Consider the following 18,762-nt stretch of genomic DNA (forward strand, 5'->3'; position numbering starts at 1 on the left):
AACTCTGTAAAGACCCTCAAGCTCATCAACGCTATCAGATCAGTCAAGTGACGAATTAGTCGATAATTACTCGATTAGTTTAATACGAACGTTAATTGTTAGAAATTAATCTAACAAAGGTTTAGATATGAAACTAGTACCGTTAGATAGAACTCGAGAAGTTATGTAGAACAGACTACTCGAACGTGTCATTCGGATATCGAACGAAGAAGATATCATCATATTTAATTGAAGGGAAAAATAGTCATTTTGCAACTTAGCCAACCTGGGATTCCCATATCATCTGGGTGAGTACATTTATCATTTGTCCTTGGCCTTATCTCCAAAAGAAAATCGAGAAGAATACATTTCTCTCTTTTCTTTCTCTTTCTTCTTCTTTGTTCTTCTTCTTCTTCCTTCTTCTCTTTCCCCTGTTCTTTCTCTTCTGCATGTGAGTTTGAGAGATCAAAAGAGAAGCTTTGTGATCATTAGAAGATGGAGAGTGTCATGGAATAATTAATGGTGATGGCGAGGTTACCTTAAGATGATTCATACTCGAGAAAATAGATGTTTTAGAGAAGATTAAGTTACGATTTCTGAATGATTAAGATTGATTAAGTATGTGGAATCGAGTATGAAATCAATTAATCGGAAGTGGGTTTTGTGTATCAAGAGCAGAGGAGAAGAGTGGTTATCCAATTCTTGGTTCACAGTGAAGATTTGGCGAGTTAGGGTTTGTAATAATTTCTGAGAAGATTAGGAAAGATGAAATTGAAGGTCGAAGGAGAAATTAGAAGATGGGCTTATTCTTAATTGATGATTGATTGAAGTTGTGGTGTTGTTTATGATTGAATCGGTGAGTTAGGGTTTCTCAAGATGAACTGGAAGTTCGATTAATGATGTATAAGAGGAATTAAAGATTGGGTTTGGCTGATTGAGGAAAGGTTGAAGTTTAATTGATGACGTGAAGTTTTTCTGAAGTTGAACTGAAAGGAAAAGGTAATTGGGGTTTCTGATGAAGAATAATTATAGATTGAAGAGTTAGAGTTTTCATGGAGATGATGTTGAAGTTAGTGAGTTTTGGATGAACTGAGTTGAGGGGTTGATGTTGGTCTTGGGTGAATTGCCGAACCGAGTCAAGTGAAGAAGAGATTGAGATTCAATTACTTGAGTAACTCAATTTTGAGGTATTTGTTTTTATTAATAATAATCAGTTCAAGTTCTTTGAGTTTATATGTTCTTAATGAATTAAGAATTGTCATGGAATTGTTGGGTATGTGTTGAGATGTCTTGAGTGGTGTTGATGAGAATTGAATTGAAAACAGCTCTTGGTTTAGCTATTGTAAGGAAGTTTGAGTATGAGCTTCATGTATCTGGTAATGGAGTAGATGTGATGTGTAATCATTATGATGTTAATGAAGTGATACTGCAGGTGGTGATGAAAATGATTGTAATTGGTGGTCTGGTGTTACAATGGAAGTCTATAGGTGTTGTAGCTTATGAATGTCATGAATTGGCAGAGGTGATGGTGTTGCAGTTCTTGAAGTTTTCAGTGTCACTGAAATGGGAAATAAACTATTGTAGGTGCAAGGAGAATGGAATTGGCAGGGTAATGAAGTTGTGGTATTACAGCTGTTTGTTGTGCAGATGAAGTGATTAGTGGATGATATGTATATCAGAATTAAAATAGAAATGAGACTGGTGGAGATGGAATTGGAATTGGTTTGGGTGTGTGTGTTGGTGGTTTAAGGAGTTTTTTAACAGTTCAGTTGAGGGAGTGAACTGAATTTAGAAGAAGCTGAGTATTTCTTGGTATTACAATTACAGGTAACATGGGTTTGAATTTAAAGTGAGTTATGAAGTTTATATGCATTGAATCTATGATTGAAGTGTTAAGCTGAAGTTGATATTTGTGAACAATCTGGTAGAACTGAATGGAAAGTAGTTAGATGGTTGATTATAGAGTTGTAGATATTGTTGGCTGTGAAAAGCTTGGAACTGCATATTGCAGGTAATCAAACTTGTTGTTTGTAAATGAAATTCATTATTGTTTTGTACTTGAATTGAAGTTAAATTGTTAAACAAGAAGTTGAGAATATAATATTAGAATTTAAGTTTGTCTGAAATAAGATTACTGCTTGTTAGTACCCCTGTCAGTCTAGCTGACTTACCTGACCCAGACCATCAGACTGAGTCGAGTTAACCTTGTAACCTGAGTTGAATCAGTTTGACTCAGACTTGACCATTTGATCAGGACCTTGACTTGACTTGGACGTTGATTGTTAGTTGACTCTCGACCGTTAGATGACTTTAGTGGACTTTGGCTTAGGGTAGTTTTCTTAATTAGATGTTTTGGACCTCTTGTGGTTCGAATTAGACTTTGACTTCTTCTACAAAGTTGTAGACATTTATAAGACTGAGCTAATAGACTATAGAATCAACCTAATTGTGTTAGTAAACCCTTACATGAGTTAAAGTACAAAATGGAAGGTGTAGAATCATAAATGGGCTTAGAACCATTAGTTATACTTGTATGATTCTTGTGTGAGCCATCTTGGCTAGATTCTTAGAGTTCTTGTATGATTAACAGTTAGTCTATTAACAACGATCGATTCAAAGGATGAACCAGTGGATCATGGATCTCGAGGTAGGCGTGGCTTGTCATCAAAAGAGGTGGGAATAATTTTAACTCTTTTGAAACCATTGTTGTTTCTTTTACAAAAATTTATGTTTTACAAACTCATGCATTATCTATTTGTGCATTTCATACATTGTTTAGTTTGTATTATGATTGTTCTGTTGATTCTTTGAATCTTTCCATGAATTGGAAAGGACCTGTAATGTTTTGTTGTCAATATGAATTGTTATGGGAAAGGAGAATTTCCACGTGTGGTATATAGGATACGCTCCTTCACATTTATATCTACATGAATTCAACTTTTATTGCTTAGAGTGGGTCATCATGGTCTTGGTGATATCAATAGCTAATGAGTGTGGTTAGCACGGATATTATACATTGTTTGAAGAAGGAGTTTGTCCATATTCATGTTTGTGTTTTTCCAGTGACTTAGTCACTTTGATGTTTGGGAAAACATGGATTGTTTTACAAATCTTGCTCATGATTTCTTTAAAGTTAAATGTTATTCCTGCTGGGCACCCCTTCTAGGGATGATGTGCTCACCCATTCCCACTTTCAGTTTCAGAGCAGATCAGAGATGCGCAGCGAAAGATTCGAGGAGTTGAGTCTGTTTGTTAGATTACTTTTACTATGTTTATTATATTGTATATTGTATTTGTAAACCAAATGACTATTGTATATGTATCATTTGAGAGGAGTTCTTGTATATAAATTTCAGAGTGTGGCTAGTTTTGGGTTAAGTTTTGTAGAAGATTTATTAATTGAATGTTTAAGTAAATGATCTAGATTCTTAGTGCCTCTTTATTTAGTTAATCTCTTGAATTAGTCAGCTGCTATCTTAGGGGGCGCTACAAACTCTTAGTTGTAGGTGAGATCATCTAAGGGAATCAAGTGCTTAGAGTCCTGCTGGGATTCAGAGACGTAAGGAACGTGATTGTACCTTAATTAATGTGAGATTGGTTACGGCTCAACTACATTCCAATCTGAAGTTAACTTGTACTAGGATAGAGTCTTTAGCGGCTTAATACAGTGTGGTGTTCAAATATGGACTAGGTCCCGGGTTTTTTTTGCATTTGCGGTTTCCTCGTTAACAAAACTTCATGTGTCTGTGTTATTTCTTTTCCGTATTATATTTATTTATATAATTGAAATATCACAGGTTGTGTGTAGTTCAATCAATTGGTAAATCCAACCTTTGGTTGTTGATTGAAATTGATTGACACTTGAACATTGGTCTTTGGTACCGTTCAAGTTGTTTCTCATAATAATCAGGCTCTCTGATTTCTATCTGTTTGATTTGTTGATTACATTGAGAAACAAAGATATAACTCTTGGATATATTTTCCTTGATTGAGTATGACTGTCTATTTGATTATCTTGGAATTATATTGAAGTTAGTCCATACAGATTTCCTAACGAAATAATGGGTGTGGTTGTTGTACCCCCAGATTTTTCAATTAGTATCAGAGCAGGCAAACACGTTTAAGACCTCATAAGTTTGTGTTTGTAGCAATCTGACTCTAAGGACAGAAGCGTTATCTCAATAAACGTACCACCGGATCCATGGATCTCAGATTTTTCTTCTAGGTCTGATTTAATAAAATTTGTAGAAGAAATTCTATATAAACCTCCGCTAGGTTTAAAATCCCTTGAAGTTTTTTCATAGCTAGAAGAGAAACTTGAAAGTTTATCTTTTGATGTTGAGTCATATCTCCAGAAAGAACAAGACTCTTTTGATAAAATAAATCAAGTTATGGTGCATAATCTTCATGTTGACATTGATATTTATCTACTTATTAGTGAGACTACTTCTCTCATCTGTATTCCAAAAAGTTGTAACAAACTGGATATAATACATGATGAGTCTAAATCTCATACACCAGATTGTCTTATCTCAGAACATGACCCTATTCATCAGTCAAACCCAAACACACTGTGTCATGATAACTGTTTTACTTACTGTTGTAAACATATCAAGATGTTTCTTTATACCAAAAGAGAGTTTCCCCGCACAGTACTAAACATTATCTGCATACACTGTTTTTATTAATTTTTAAAATGAGACATCAGGGACTCAATTTTTTGTGTATCCCTCTAAAGTTTTTTGTAAAACTTGTAAAAACAAACTCCTGGATACCTCTTATTTTTGTTGAGTGCAAAAGTAGTTGGAAGGAAACTCTTTCTTGGTATCATGGTGTGCAAGGATACTTTGTATTGTGTTTTCCTCTCCATACAAAGAATTGTTTAAGAGAAATTTTTGTTGAGTTGATACTCAAAAATTTCTCGTCTATATTTTGATTCTCCAAAATAAAATTGTTTTGTGCTCCAAATATTCGTAGGAATTTTTTTTGAGCCAAAATATTTTTTGGATTAACAAAATATAGTGTAGCATTAAACAAACAAGCCCTTGTGTGCACGCGTGCGGTTCATGTACGTTGAACTTGTAACCACTAATTGTGGCAACTGTGTTCCCAAACGTACAAAACCGGTTCAAGTACCACCTTATTCACACATAAAAAGAGAAAGAGTGTTTTTATTCTTTTCATCTTCATCTCGGCAGCTCGAGAACAGAAAAGAAAAACCCAAGAGTTCGTGAACTCATAATCTCAAAAACCCATTTCTCAATCGTTTTGAGCATTCGTGGTACCATTGGATTCACAACAAGAATCTCCACAACGGGTTAGTCTTTGTTTCATATTCTATTTCTATTCCAGAGCTTCACCATCATCAACAGTACGCGTACCAGGTAAGTTCATCATTTTTTAGCTTCTCTTTGGTTTCAATGGCATCTAGTAAGAGATTGAGTCGTGGTGAGAGTTCGGGTGCTAATTCTAGTGGTGAAACTTATTATGATTCAAGTTTGAGAATTAGGTTTGTGAACAAAGAGGCTCGTGACCACTATTTGGAATATAGCAAGAAACTTCCTATCGTGGAAAGATGTTATGATGCTTCAAAAATCAGTGTAGAACATCTCTCTAGGTTTTTTAGAAGTTTTGAATGGGGCATAATTCATCCACCCATGGGAACTTATCATGTTGAAATGATTGCCCAATTTTATGAAAATTTACATGAACCAGACTCTGTCAACTGCACTTTTAAATCTATTGTGGGGAATGAAATATTTGTGGTGAATCTTAAAGTTATTGCTGATCTCTTGAACTTGACCCGGGTTGGTAACTTCCAATTTCCACCTCCTGAGCATGAAAGGTTGTCTCAAAACGTGCTGTTGAATCGTCTTCTTAATAAAGACGTTTCCTGGAAAGATGACAAGATTGATGTTCATGGTGATGAGTTGTTTCTTAAAGTGGCTGGAAAATTAGTTGTGGCGAACATGATGCCGAGTATAATTGACAAAATATTGTGGACCAAGTCTCTTGTTGAATTGGTCTGTTACATTGTTGAAGGGAGAGAGAAACATTTATTTTTGTAGTCTTATCATTCGTCAGATGATAGTGTAAAACGGACTCCTAAGAAGACTCATGGATTTTCTTGTCTCATTTCAAGGATTTGCAGTCATTTCGGCATCGTTGCTTTTGGAACTGATCTTGGAGGGCCAAAAGTCTTAACCATGGCAGGAAGGTAAAAGAAATCCCCCCATTTCCAACTTCAATAATTTCGCAGGATAATTGGTTCACGTTGATAAATAATGAACAACCTTAGGAAGAAGCTGAAGATTTGATCCAAATCCCAGATGATGACTTTGATTACTATAGTTCGTTTCAAAAGGTGCGCAAGCTAAATATTGTTGTTCATCCATAAAACTTAGGTAGTGTTGACTTTCCAGCAATTGGAAATTTTCCTCTTACAGGTCTTCCATCCCAAGTTTCACCACCAACGGGCGAAGTATATATGTATCCTAGCAGTCAAATGGGGTCGTCAAATATGAAATATCTTTGGAAGTCCACACTTTATCACCCGGTGGAGATATTGTTACAGTTCCACTTAGTAATGAAGGTCCGCAGCAGAGCTAGATAAACTATGGTGTGGTGGCATCACTAGAAGTGTATCAGAACCAATTGAAAAATTTAACGTTTCTTTTTAATGAATTTCGGAGTTTTCACTTGAGACAGATACAAATACATAGGGAGAATTTGAGTTATGAAATGTCTGAGACTTCGTTAGGGTCAAGTTCTCAAATGCTGGTGATAGCAGTGTAAGAAATCGTGGAAGTCGTAGATGTTGTCATTCTACTCCAACTATGGTGAAAGAGATTTAGCTACCAACAAAAACAGCAGACGTGGAGATGACAGATATTCAGTTCCAGTCTCCTATTGGTTCATACCCCAAGGTCATGTACTTACTCCTGGTGATGGCGTAAATATGGATGCATTTAGGCAATCCGTAATTTATACCCCAACAAGTACTTCAGCATTCACCAATTTCAAGCACCTCCAATTCAACCATTTCCAGTACCATATCAAGATTATGAATCTCCTGATTCTACTCAACCACTATCTCAGACTCAAAATATTGAGTTTTCGGAGGATCAAACATGCTTAAGAGAATATATATTTGGAAATCGTTAGTTTGATAGATAAATGTTAATCGTTAATTTGAACTGTGGTTTGAATCGTTAATGTAATTATACTTTTGTTTGATAAATAATAATCTTCTTTTAAAGTTTTCTATTTAAGTTAAAATTATGAACTTAAAACATATAGATTAGATTAAATTTGGGAAACACTTTTAAGATTTCATAACAACTTCCATATCAGAATTCCTTTCCGTTGTCACGGAGCCACTCTGCACGACACCTTTGATCAATCTCTAGCAGGGTTTCACCACTTCTCATGTTTCGAATCGCTTCCCTTATCATAGCAATATACTTGTTAATATTCTTAGAAATTATGGAGAACCGATCACTCAACACCATCGAATCACGGTTGTTGATGTTCGTTGTTTTTTCTTCAAATTTCAGTAAAACACGTCCCCAAAACGGAATGGCATGTAATGCGCCATCAACGATTAAGTGATTAATGAAGAAAACATAATTTCTGCAAATGCATACATCTTTAAACGTACTAAATTTGCGTTGATGTGTAGCTCTTGCACTTATTGATATTCTTATTTCATTTTGCACATTAGCTCGATGTTCAACTCTTTGATTTTCGGCAGCATGTTTCTCTTCTATGAACTGAGCCATGTTCATATTTTGAGAAATTGGAAAATATAAGAAAATATGAAGAAGTTGTGAGTTGACATGAAATTATAATTGTGTATTTATAAACGGATTAATTTATGTCCCTTGGATTAGATTTAATGGACAGTCTTGTTTCCACCGAGGTCTAAACTACACCGTTCGGTAGAAACTTGACCTGACATGCCTAAGTGGAAAATTTTCTACTTAGCAACGCATTTTTTCCACCTTGCCATGCCCACAGTGGATGCAAAAGTGGATCTTTGCCATGCCCATAGGAACCATCCTTATGCTAGTTGCTTTCATTTTTGGAAGCAACTTGTGCTAGTTGCTTCCAGTGAAGGGTATATTTTAAGTTGAATAAGTACATATTTCAAAAGGTGGATTTGAGGGATATTTAAATAATGTTCCCATTTTTTAACTTTCACTGGCAAAAGTTTGAATTTATATTCTTTTTCAATCTTCTTTTTGGACAAAGCCAAAATTAGACTTAATGTTAGAGGTTGCAGGTTTAATCAAGAGTTTGGATTATCAAGATAGCTATCTCTGCTCATAAAACTTAGGCCAGTATGTTGTATCTATTTTATATATATTATTATATGAAGCCACCACTTTTTAGATGAATCTGCAAAAACAAAAACAAAAAAACCAATTTTCCATTTTCTTTATATTTTCTTTTAACACAAATTCTTCCCGAACCGTAATTTTGAACTCCATATAAACCGTCCACTCGTATTAAAACTCATTTACGGGACCCTATTTTTTTCAACCGACAGGGCCCATCCTCTATGTTTATGGGCGGTTTTTACATGATTTAAAACCATTGTTGTTCTTTTGAACGTTACTTATTTACTCTAAGTGATCAGAGATTCCGAGGTCAGTTACCATGGTATAATTTTTAACTTTAGTTAAAGTTTTGTATGTCCATATTTTTACTTCTCATTACGTATTTCACATGTTGTTCCATTGTTTTTGTCCGCATTGACGAAAACAAGATATTAAGGAAAACGAGATTGTAGGATTTCCCTAAGCTACTACTCTTATAGTGGGTTTGGATGTAGAATATCAAAAATGAAATTTATAGTTCCAGAGGATTTGATGAAATTATGATTCTTTTGGCACGTTTGACTGCACAAGTCCCTTGAATTCATGCTTGGCTCTGGATATATAATTTTACCAAATCCACCATTTTGAATACCACCTCCATCCTAAGATTTGCTGGAAAACTTAGGAGGAATTTATGGACCCATTGTATTTTAAATAAAAGCCATATTTTCTCCCACTAAACAACCTCCAAACACTATATGGGATTTAATATAAGGAAATGCTGAGAATTCTAGGATTTTTTTCTTAGTTACCAAACACACGAAGAATTTGCTTGATTCCCGGTATTCATAATCCCATAAAATTATATATCCCTCCGATATTTTTTTGATGAGTCAGTACAATGGTTAGTTGTGGGCCCTAAATACCACTAGAAATTAAAAGGTCCAATGTTCGAACTCTTACCTGCTCTAAGGGAGCGAGCATGAGAATCATTAAGCCAGATTCTCGTATCCCTCAAAAATATGATTTCTGCAACCAAACACATCATTAATTAATATCTTTTTTTTGCCTAAATTTAAAGCTAAAAAATTCATTACAAAATCACATAAATCAACTATTAAAATCCACTTCTATCCATTTTCTCTTTCTCATTAAAAAAAGAACAAAAATCTAGCCCCGTCAACTTGCTCTAGACGTTCAAGACGGAATGCCTAGCCGCTCAAAATGCTCTATGCTGAGCCTCTCAACTTCATTGTTCTCTAAACCTTTTGGGATATGCAATCAAAACATTATTAAAGCTCTGCAAGGTGGAATAAGAAAAACCAGTCGGAGGAAAAATGACAGAGTGAATCATCTTATTTTATGTCTAAAAACTTTTGACAAAGTATTTTGTAAAATCATTAAACATAGCAATTTTTCAGATCTCCAAATGCTAGCTTGATCCGGAGGAAAGGATCAAAGTCCTTAATTTTGGGGGCGCCTTCGCTGAGCCTTATTTGTCTGTAACTTTTTTTATCTATAAAACAAAAAAATCAACTTGTCCAGATCTAGTCTATTTGGGATAGATCTGAGCAAGGATGTTTAGCTTTATGTGTATTAGTAATCTGAGTTTTAGATTTAGATTTGATTTATCTTGTTTTTGGTGTCTGTCGCCGCATTTCTTTACTACTCGGGTGACTTTTTCTTCGTTTTAAGATGATCATATCTTCACTCTCATAGCGTAACTATCAAATCTTCATGGTATTTTTTGACTTTATTCACTCTTAGTTCTTCTTTAGATTTTTATTCAAAATGCAGGATTTAGGGAATCCAGGTTTATTTACAAGATAAATCCTCATTTCTCTTTGGAGCATCTCTTAATCAAGAAGAAGACAATCAATTTCAATGATTTGAGTTGATTCCAAATTATACCGTCATTCATCACGACTACTTATAGTTAGATAATTTTGCAGCTCATGTCTCGTTCTCCTCACAATGTACTTGCAATCAATATCGTCATTTATGTTTGGGTTTTAAATCTTTTGATTCTTATTGTATTTTATTGTGTTTGATATTTTTGTTAGCGATCATGTAATTGCGATTTTGGTTTAATTGAATTGAAGTATGATTATCATCTAAAGAAAAAAAAAAGGTCACATAAATTGATAAAAATTAATTATGTACAGGCAATAACAAAGAAAAAACAAGATGCCTTAAACTTTTGAGATTTTTTAAAGAAAATAAAATAAAAATATTTTTGCATTATATATTTTTATATTTAGTAATAAACTTTATGTTTAAGGAAATTAACTTTGCAGCAAAGAATAAAGGAAAATTTAAAAGAGCGAAGATGAGAAAAAAAAAGTATCAATCATATTTGTTTTATATTGAAGTAGATATTCGTTTTGATTTAAATTGGATTTCCATAAAAGAAAATTTATAATTAAAAATTAAGGATATATTTAAGAGCTTATTAAGAAAATGCTAACATAGATAGAAGTTTGACATTATTTTAAGACTCACGAAAGTAATATAGAGGAAGGAAATAATACTATTTTTAGAGGCATAAATGTAAATTAACTTACGTTTATGTCAATTTCTTCCGAGTTTCCATATTTAGTCTTACGCTTAATTGCATTTTTCTACTCCCTTCGTTTTATTTTTTAGTCCGCTTTGACTTTGTTAGAACATTAAGGAAACGGTGATATTTTACGAGGAGATTCATCAAGTGCTCGGTTCTCATGCTCCCTCCCACTGCGAAGGTAGGAATTCGAATCCCATAATTGCTAAACGAACTCCCATTTGAAGGAGTTTGGATGTAGTCTAGAGACCACTGTTCTACCTAATTAAATTTTTTTTGACTAGACTACCCTTAATTGTTTACCTATTTTGTTTTGATAAAAATTTCAACATTAAAAACTACATAAATTGTCATAATGATCATAAATAGTAAATAAATAAATAAAATCCAAAAAGATATCAAAATTTCGAAATCTTAATCAATGAAATGGAAGAAAAAACATTACTCCCTCCGTCCAACTTTACTTGCCTAAATTGTGTTTTTTTAGCAAAATTGTACCAACAAATTGGTATATTTTCCATTAAAATTTCCTAATTATCAAGAAAGAAACAAAAACTAGGATATGAATACTAGTATATTAAACAAACAATTTGGAAGATCGATGATATATGTGGGAGTAATTTGAATTTCTTTCAAGTTTTTATAAAATCAAAATTAGACAAGTAAATTTGGACGGATGGAATATAAAAACTGAACAGTGAAATAAAAAGATTATATACTCAACGAGCATAAACCTTATAAGGAATTTGACTTTTGGATCTAAATATTATTCTTTTAAAAATAATGAAGGATTAAGAAAAAATATGTTAACACATTTACTAAATTACACAAATATTTTTTAAAATTTTAAATTATATCCTTGAAGATGAAATTATGAGTATAAAAAATTAAAGGTATATTCGATTGAAAAAACACTGACTACAAATAAAAGGTAGACACAACTTTGGAACTGACGGACAATAAAATAAAGAACAATTTTAATGAAACCGAGGGAGGATTTGCTTTACTTTCACTTCATAACAGTCTACAAATTTTGTTAGTCCGGAGGGTTAGTCAACGATTTCGGCATACGCATCTGATGCCAAAGGATAACTTGGAATGTGGTTATATTTAAAGCTCTGTATTTATATTGTACGTCACCAGAATTTATAACTCCATCTTTTACTCTATTTTCTATGCTCCATTCTCCAACGAAGAAACGACGGGATATAGAGATAATTTTACAGTTTTACTTGTCAATTTCCTGCATACGAATCGTGCGGACTATGCGATCTAGTCAAAGAAAAAAAAAAGGGAAAAAAAGGGACATAGTCAGCTATTAGCCTATAGATTATGATCTAAGATGCCTGGTCTTGACGAGCATCGCGGCCGGCTGTGGGCTTTTGCAATGCAGACAAATTAGAATAGATACACGTCTATCAGCAAAATAATCGAGTAGTCAGTCAAATTATGTTTATTAAATTAGTGTAAAAGCAGTAAATGGTCAACAAAATTATAAGATACGATGGAGTTTGACTGTTTGATGTTACATTCAAAGTTATTGGCGCTTATTGATGGTTTTGAAAATAAAAAATGCACCAGAAATCCCGTTGTTGATCTAATCTTTTGTCGTAAGAGAAAGGATTGCCATTGGTCAAAAAAAAAAAATATAAAAATAAAAATAGGATTATAGTAAGCGGACCGCCATGGAGAAGCTATTCTCGGAAACCGAGTACTCGTTACACATATTTTTTTGCTGAGAAACAAACTTTTCATTTAACAAAGGAGAAAGTTACAAGCATTCACAATCTGATCCCTCTCAAGATAGTTCAGAAAAGGAGGACAAGAAACCCAAGATGCTTTAACACATAACTTCCTAACCCGACGTGCAATCCGGTCTGTAAACTTATTCACAGAACGCCTAATATACACAAGCTTAAAGAAATAACTACTAGTAAGGAGACTGCGAAAGTCATTGAGAATATCGAAAGATCTCCATCTGGTCGAGTAACTGACTCCGTTCACAAAATCCACCACTTGCAGGCAGTCACTAACTAAAAGAACTTTGGACAAGTTCAGTTCTTTTGCCCAGGAAACAGCCAACGACAGCACCATTGCTTCAGCACAAACTTCATCAGGAGCAAGCCCAAAATTCGATTTACAAAATTTTATTCTTCCTGCAACATCACATAAGACCAAAGCAGCTCCCGTGTTAAAGTTTTTATAAGAACCATCAATGAAGAGAATATGTTCAACATCAGAAGTAGGAGTTTTTGCATCCACACAAACAACATATGCATGGGGATGAATATAAGTATTCAACATTCTTTTAGTGTTGTGGATAACTTTATCCAGATTTATTGTAACTTTCTGAAAGACTACTTCACATCTCATCTTCCATATACACCACATAATAATTGCACCTATACTAGGCCAGCCAACAGGGAATGGCGACTGACCTAGCCTAATATCAAACCATTTCAGAAAATAATCATCAGGCCAAAGAAGATCAAAAGATATCAGATGCTTAAGCGATAAAGCAAACCAAATGTGAGACTTTACAGGACATTGAAAGAAGAGGTGAAGAACAGTTTCGGAAGCATTGTTGCAGAGAGGACATGAAGGATCAATAGAGTTATTATAGGCATTCATAGTAAGGTTAATTGGCAACGTATGATAAAATACCTTCCAAATGAAGAACTTAACTTTAGGAAGGAAATTCAACGACCAAACCTTAGTCCAAAAAGAAGACTCTTCAGCAGGAGCAAAATCATTAGTATACACTTTATAAGAAGACCTGATGGTAAAATTACCATCTTTAGTATGAGCCCACATAATCTGAACATCACAAAGAACATTCAGACGAATAGAACGAATTTTGATCACATCCTCAAGACAAAACAGGGAATTCAGGATGTCTAAGTTCCATGTATTATGACGAGGGTCTATAAGATCCCTAACAAAAGTGTAATTATTATAATTAGGATCAATAGATAAAGGAGGAGCAGAAGAGCAGGGTAACCATATGGAAGACCAAATTCTAGTAGAATTAATATTGTTAATCTTGCAAACAATATTAGACCTTAGAAAACTTAGACTGTTAACAATGCCCTTCCAAATCCAAGAAGAGGTGTCAGCAGCTTTATCGATTTCCAGCAAGTTTTGATTAGGAAAATATTTGTCTTTTAGAAATTTCGAAATCAAGTGATCAGGGAACTGTGAAATTCGCCATGCTATTTTCGATATAAATACCCTATTCAGAGCATAGGAGTTTCTAATACCAAGACCACCACATTTTTTGGATTTACCTATGTCAGTCAAAGAGCGAAATAAACAGCCCTGTGGGGATTTTTCTTAGACCACCAGAAGGTTCTTTGAATAGAATCAAACTTAGAAGTAAGCTTCTTAGGGAGAGGGAAACAGGACATATGGTACACAACAATACTAGACAAAACATGTTTAGTGACAACAGTTCTACCAGCACCATTCAGATTAGTTTTCTTCATATTGCCAAGCCTAGCATAAAACTTATCAATAAGAAATTGAAAGGATTTAGTTCTATCTCTATTAACAAACATAGGTATACCTAAATATTTTCCTGTGCTCGACAGAATTTTGATGCCTAAGGATCTAGAAAGTATTTTAATGTGTTTGTGATGCATATTCGCACTTGTGAAAAAAACCCGACTTTTCCAGATTAATAGCCTGACCCGAAGCTTTTGCAAACTTATTTAAAATTTGTATTAGATTTCTTGCATAAAAAATAGATGCTTTAGAGAAAAGCATACAGTCGTCTGCAAAGAATAAGTGGGTGATAGTAGGACTACCGGCTCTGATTTTAAACCAATGAATTAAGTTGTCCGATTATGCTTTTAATAACATATGAGAAAGAACTTCCATACAAAGGATAAATATTTAAGGAGAAAGACAGTATCCTTGCCTAATTCCTCTACACGGAGCGAACACTTCTCCTGGAGAACCATTTATAAGAACGAATACGAAACCGTACTAATGCACTGAAGCATCAGCTGACACCAATCATCCGAAAAACCCAGTTTTTTGAAGACTGCAATTATAATCTGTCAAAACTTTCGACAGATCAAGCTTAATATCCATATAACCTTTCTTAACTATTTTTTTAATTTTTTTAAAAGAATGCAGAATCTCATGACTGATAATGATGTTATCCTGAATTTTCCTATTAGAAACAAAAGCCGACTTGAATGGGGAAATAAGCGAATCTAACATAGGTTTAAGTCTGTTGGTTAAAATCTTGGAGATAGTTTTGTAAACTGAGTTTGCTAAGATAATAGGTCTGAAATCATTAGGCGAAGAAGGATTAGATACCTTAGGAATTAAAGTTATAAAAGTGTAGTTCAACTGCTTAAGTAAGAGCTTTGAAAAAGTTTTGTATATGCTCGATAACCTGAACAGAAACAATATCCCAGTTATCACGGAAAAACCCTGCCGGGAAGAGTTCCATGGCTCCATATTCTTGATAGTAGACAGAATTTCCTCAGGAGTAGGGATAGCCACAAGAGAAAGATTGACTTCATCAGTAATAATTGGCTGAACATCTTTTAAAACTTCTTGAATATCAACAAAACTAGGAGAAGAAGAGTGAAAAACCTTTCTAAAGTGTGTTTCAAAAAGTGAAACAATTTGTTCTCTAGACTCCAAACAGTTGCCTTGCTCATCTTTAATTGTATGGATGGTGTTATACATGTTTCTTAGTTTAACAGTGTTATGGAAGAACTGGGTATTTTTGTCGTGATGAACAAAATAGTTGATCCTCGCTTTTTGCTTATAGAAAGAGTTCTCAATTTTATACCAATAGTCGAGCTGTTTGGAAGAATTTAGGATATAATTTCCTATAGCAGGAGAAAACGGCATAGATTGCAACTTTTCTATCTCAGAGTTCAATTAACAAATTATACTCTTGATATGACCAAAATAATTGACATTCCACGAACTAAGATCATTTTTCACATTTCTTAGTTTTCCAGCTACTACAAAGCTCGGAGAACCCTTAAGTCTCTTGGACCAAGAATAAGACAGAACATCTTTAAAGTCTGGACTTAACTGCCAACATTTGAAGAACTTGTATGGAATATAAAGTTTTTTCTCAAGATGAAAACAATTCAATAAAATTGGACTATGATTGGAGAAAACCCTTCCTAGATTAGTAACTCTTGTTTGAGGAAGAACAGAAACCCACTTATCATTCATAAATCCTCTATCCAGTTTTTCAAAAATAAAATCTTACATATTCCTAAATCTTCTATTGCACCAAGTAAATGGATTACCGAAAGAGAATACTTCATTAAGGTTCAACATATTTAATGAGGATCTGATAAAATCAGGGACTAAAGAGTTTTTTCTTACACCACCTTGTTTCTCTGATTCATGCAGAATGAAGTTAAAATCTCCTAGAAGCATCCAAGGTCTATTTGCTTCCTCATTAATATAATTTAGAAGATTCCATTGATTTCTCATACCACATAAATTCAAAGACCCGTAAACAAAAGAGATGAGACAATTTTTCATTCTAGGAGTGATGTCACAAAAAAAAATGTATCATGTTTAGGGAAGAACTAATTACTTCAATATTAGATTTCTCAAAGTAACCTAAAGCAAGCCCCCCCCCCCCCCCCCCCGGTTTTCCCACAGAAGGCACCACATACCAAGTATCATAAGGTAAATGATGAGTATATTTCTTAACTAATTCATAATCAACCATTGTTTCCATCAAACGTATTGCATCAAATTTGAATTTCCTATAGAGATTTAGTATGTGAAGCCACTTTTTATCAAAACAGCAGCCATGGATATTCCAACTCAAGAACTTCATATTAACTTAGTATAAAAGCACTTCAAATATCTAAGAAGAAATCAAGCAGATCACTAAAAAGAGAGAAAAAGGCAGTTAAAATCACTATACAGAGAAAAAAGCGCAAATAGAATTTGCAAGGCAAAAGAAGTGCAAAGCAGTAAGCAATAAAAAGAAAGGGAATGAAAAAACAGGTAAAGAATGAGGGACTTACAAGGTTATTAGGGTTTCTAAAGTCATCATGAGATCCGCATCCATAGAAGCAGGGTCCATCATCATGAGATCAATTTCTCTGTCAAATTCTTCATCAGTAACTACGGGTTCCTGAGGAAGCATAGATAACAGCATGGGATCAAGAACTGAGAACTCCTTAAGATCACTAATTTGATTATTAGGGTTTCTAAAGTCGCATTTCAAATTAGCACTCATACAAAGTTCAGAAGAATAGTTCATTTCAGTAGCTGTGTTGAAGGAAAAACCAGATGATGTAAACATTGCTTGAGAGAAAGAAGTACAGGAAGCAGACCAAATGACATTTACCACAGCAGAACCAGTGCTAGAGGATACTCCTAAACTACCAGCATTGAAAGAAGTATCACTGGGAGGTGAAAAAGGTGGCAAAGAGCTTATCAAAGGCCATTGAGATGGAGACTTCGAAGTTGATGAGGATAAAAAAGAGCTAGAGCCTACATAAGAAGTTTCAAATGCAGTCCTAGGCCTTTTTCCTTTTCTATCATGAGTAAGGCCATCCGTTCCAAAAGATATATTATCGAAAGGAGATATATGATAGAAATTTTTGACAGGGTTAGATGCAATGGGTGTAGTAGGTAAAACTGGATTAATAGGTTCCTTGATAGTTAAGGAAGAAACTGCAGGCATTACATATGAAATAGTAGGTATAGATAATGAAGAACCTCTATTTCCGAGTGCACCAGCTGGTTGGAGACTAACTGAAAAAGCAGTAGTAATAGAAGAACCATGAGAACTAGTAGCACCCGAGAAAAAATTTGAGAGGCCAGCTGCACGAGAGCTTTCTCCCTTATTCTGATCCTTCACTATCTTTGAGACTGCAACATGGGAAGCTCGAGGAGTGGGAGAAGAAAGAGCACGAACATAAATCCTCGACTGTATTTCCTTACACAATATCTCATCATGGTAAAGGATAAAACATTTCTTGCAAGAAAGAAATGGTAACTTGGGTTAAACAGCAGACATGATGTAGGTGCGCTTATTTGTATTGATGACCACTTTTTTAGGAAGAGGAGAGTTAAGAGGTACCATGAGTTTCACTTCAAAATGATTTCCAGTAGCAGAATCCGCAGAAACGAAAGTGCCAATCTTATCCAAAACTTCCCTTGCCTTTCATTTGTTGACCAAATCTGAAGGAATAGTAATCAGCACAGGCATTAGAGTTTTATCCCAAACAAGGTCAAAAATAGACTCCAAGTCACCAAGTGGATGGACTGCAAACAGTTGACCAAACATAAGAGTAGGCCTAGCATCAAAAGAAATATCCCTGTCACTGCTTTTCTTGAACATAACCACAAAAAGATTTTGAATTCCCATTCCCTGAACATATGGTTTTGCAAGCTTAAAATCAGAAGATTTTATAGTCCAAATTTTATTCAGGTTATGCTTGACAGAAGTTTTGTGGTAGTAATTGTACTTATTACAGATAAGAGCAGCAAACCTAAATGGGAATTCTTCCACATCCTCATCTAAATCCAAGACCCTAACTTGTGCTCCAGGAATTGTCATGAGTGTGAAAAGTAGAACAATGAGTTTCAAGGTTTGATAAATTAAGCTAGAAAAGGGTGTGAGTATAATCAAGTTTAACCCTTAGAATTAATAGGAGATAATGTAGATGAGCATGCAGGGATATCTAGGAAATGAAAGTTTTCAGACATGCAGTGATGAGAAATATTGCAGGCCTGCAGTAATGATATAGACAAGTCATTAAATTGTGAGTTAACCACTGAGAACTGAAAAGCCAAATATGCTTATACTTCAAACCCAGTATTCTTAAGTGAGGATTATGATTCTGCCAAGAATATTTGCCAAGTGTAGGTAAAACCCTGAGATGGCCTCCCATT

The 18,762-nt window shown here is 34.4% G+C and overlaps 1 long non-coding RNA gene across 1 annotated transcript; it reads left to right on the forward strand.

The window, feature by feature from the left end:
- Positions 1-322: 322 nt before the first annotated feature.
- LOC113336904 lies at positions 323-3,334 on the forward strand. The gene is made up of 3 exons (XR_003354046.1): positions 323-1,990; positions 2,570-2,652; positions 3,177-3,334. It is a non-coding gene; the product is annotated as an uncharacterized LOC113336904 (long non-coding RNA).
- The last annotated feature ends 15,428 nt before the right edge of the window (positions 3,335-18,762 follow it).

This window comes from Papaver somniferum, unplaced genomic scaffold, assembly GCF_003573695.1.
Source record: "Papaver somniferum cultivar HN1 unplaced genomic scaffold, ASM357369v1 unplaced-scaffold_154, whole genome shotgun sequence".
NCBI classification, from domain to species: domain Eukaryota; kingdom Viridiplantae; phylum Streptophyta; class Magnoliopsida; order Ranunculales; family Papaveraceae; genus Papaver; species Papaver somniferum.